General features: G+C 38.1%; 1 protein-coding gene across 2 annotated transcripts in view; it reads left to right on the forward strand.

Moving 5' to 3' along the window:
• Positions 1 to 3,345, forward strand: part of LOC106868072 (uncharacterized) — a 50,375-nt gene that overhangs the window by 832 nt on the left and 46,198 nt on the right. The window lies entirely within an intron of this gene.

The following is a 3,345-nucleotide window of genomic DNA, read 5'->3' on the forward strand; positions in this document are numbered from 1 at the left end:
ATATATATATATATATATATACATACATGCACATGTACATGTGTGTGTGTCTGTGTGTGTCTTTGTGCCCCTTCACCGACTAACAACCGGTGTTGGTGTGTTTAAGTTCCTTTAACTTGGCAGTTCGACAAAAAAGACCAATGGAATAAGTACCTGGTATTAAAAAAAACCAGAAAAGAAAATAAATCCTGGAACAAGTAAAAAAAAATAATATAAATAAAATATTGTGAGAAGTAAAAACACCTCAAACAATGAAATATAAAATATAAAATGTTTGTTGTTGTTGTTGATGTGGTTCAAAATAAAGAGAGATTTATAGAAGTTCAGTGGATAAAATATCGATTCCGAAAAGCTCTGAATTTATTATTTGTCACTGTGATTACGTCACAAAATTTTGAGTAAAGCTTTGCAGGTTGGTAAGAAACTCGGTGATAAAGTGAGGAACTAAATGGAATGTGATGTAGAGTTTCAGGCTAGGATTTGAAACTTCTTTGTTCTGCTTTCCTCTGAACCATGAAAATTATGTCATGCGGCGACCTGAAACGTTTGTTGGCTTTATAAATAAATGTAAATTTTCTGGAGGGTAACGTAAACGACATTCAGGTTAAGGAAAGGAAAACTTTGGAGGACATCTTTCAAAATATGTTCAAATCCTTCGTTTTATATATTTACTTACAATGCTAATCTCATCTCTTTCTTTATAGTTTAATTCTCAACATGGTAGGCAATAGAGCAGATTAGTAATTATAAATACCAACTCCGAATAACAGTCTCAACTATTAGCTTCTGTGATGCCATATTGATGTTTTAAGAATGACTTTCAGAATTGAATTTTATCGTAGAATATTATCTTCGTGATTAAGATATTTCACATTAGTTCTGTTTGATCGAAGCATCATTTTGTAAAGGACACAAATCGATGTATGTATGTGTGTGTGTGTGTGTGTGTGTGTGTGTGTGTGTGTGTATGTATGTATGTATGTATGTATGTATGCTAGATGTGTCGAAACACTTGTGATTAATAAATTCTCGTATATTCCATCTTCCATGTTTCATTTGCCATATATGTATATATATATGTATAACTTACCAGCGTTCCCTTCATCATATATGCAGTAATCACATTCGGTTAAAATGGCTTATTGATGTGTTTTGTTTATCTGTTTTTTCCCTGATGAGAAGATCACATTGTTTTACATCATTTTATTCGAAACATATGTCGGAAGTATAAAGATTTGAATAACATCTGCGTTTAACTCCATCTATCTATCTATCTATCTATCTATCTATCTATCTATCTATCTATCTATCTGTGTGTGCACGCGCGCGTGCTTGTTTGTGTGTGTATGTATGTATGTATATATATATATAGTTCAAAAAAGGAAAAGGACAAAAAAACAACAACAAAAAACAACAACGTGAGGACGTGATACAGATTGTGTTACTACACGCTCAGGAAGAAGTCAAAACACGTATAGTAATAAATAAACGAACGCAAAGCAGACACAGACGGTCAAGTTGAAAAGCATACTATATATATATATATATATATATATATATATATATATATGTGTGTGTGTGTGTGTGTGTGTGTGTGTGTGTGTGTGTGTGCGTGCGTGCGTGCGTGTGTGTTCTATCAATATATCTGTGTAACATGTTGTGTCGATGTCGTGAACCACACATGTGACGCCCTCTATCGTCACATGTGTCACATGAATAGTTTCAGGGACAGCCTTCTTATAACGACCCCCGCCTATTACATCAGCACATTTCAGATATTTCTGTTTATTTTATTGATTCTGTCGGGATTTGAACCTAACTCTTAAGTTACCACTCCCTTACATTTGCTTTGTGTCCCAAAACAAAGAATCCTTAATGTAAATTTTGTTGCCATTATTGTTTGTTGCTTTTGTTTTCTTTTCGCGTCAGCCCTGATCTAGCAGACTTTTGGTCAGAGGCGGTCCAAGCATATCCATCCCATGTGTTTTTTTTGTTGTTGTCCACACTCTACTTTGGATTATATTATCAAACGCACCCTTTCGTTTTGAAATTTGCGGGAGATTTTGGCTGCTTTTTCTAGCAGGTCAATTTTGGGGTTAGTAGCCCGCGCTCTTAACCACTACGCCACATGCTCGTGGATACGTTGTTGTTGTCGTCGTTGTTGTAGGCGGCCAATGGACAGAGTCGTCAGAGCGTCAGATAAATTGTTTTCTGTTAATCGTTCCGACTATCTTCAACCTGAGTTCTAATACCACCGAGGTCAGCTTGACCTTTCCTCTTTTTGGGGTTCGGAGGGGTGGTGGTGGTCGATAGATAAGGTACCAGTCGTATACTGAGGTCTTTCTTGTCTTTCTTTTTGTCTGTCCCTTTCCTGGGTTCAAACTTGGAGAAGGATTAACTCTGTCAGGGCTAATAGTGCCCAAGACAAGCCGCGTATGCTAAGATGATGTTCCTACGACTCCTTTCGGCCCCATGGCACAGCATTTTGTATTTTTTGTTGTTGTTTAACCTTGGGTCAGCAGTGATCAAACAGGCCAATGATCAAAAGTATTCCCGTTGTGACCATCCCGTCTTTGAACATTATTATTGAAGACGATAGCTGCTATTTCCAACAGGTCAAGAGATGCTCCTTCATTCACTCAAAGTGGGTATGTTGAATACTGTTGATTAACCCCTGATGAGCTCCAACTGAATTAAATCACCATTCAAAGACACTCCAGCCGTAACCATCCTTCATGTATTTAGGGTTCCGTTATCTAACGTGTTCTATAAAATGACGGTCGGTTGGAAATCGAGGGCGGTTTAGCTGCTATTTCTAACGGTTGGAAAGATCGAAAGCATGTAGACGGTCCCTCGTTCATTTATTGGGTATGTTGGATGTTACGGGTGGGGTAAGGGGTAGAGTGAAAGTGAAGAACAGAAAGTAAAAAAGGGTGTTTGTGACACAAAGGACAATTCAGTTGAAGATTTTGTTTTTAATGTTTGGTTTAGAATTAATGTTGGTTGAACCATGATATTTAAGGGTAGATGGAGTGGGGGTGGGGGTGGGGTGGAAATAATGGCAGACCCACAGTGTAATTCTTACCCACACAACCAGCGCCATCCGCGCCGTCAGCAGCAACAGCAGCACCACTGTCAGCTGGAAGAACTGATGAGAAACTTGCACAATACATCAACACTTTGCTGCTACTTGATGTGGTACATCTGTCTGCCTGTCTGTCTGCTCATTTACACGACGAGATAATAACGTATGACATATTAAGGAGTGAGAGAGAGAGAGAGAGAGAGAAAGAGAGAGAGAGAGAGAGAGAGAGAGAGAGAGAGAGAGAGAGAGAGAGAGAGAGA

The sequence above is a fragment of the Octopus bimaculoides genome, chromosome 13 (genome assembly GCF_001194135.2).
Source record: "Octopus bimaculoides isolate UCB-OBI-ISO-001 chromosome 13, ASM119413v2, whole genome shotgun sequence".
In the NCBI taxonomy this organism is placed as follows: Eukaryota; Metazoa; Mollusca; class Cephalopoda; order Octopoda; family Octopodidae; genus Octopus; species Octopus bimaculoides.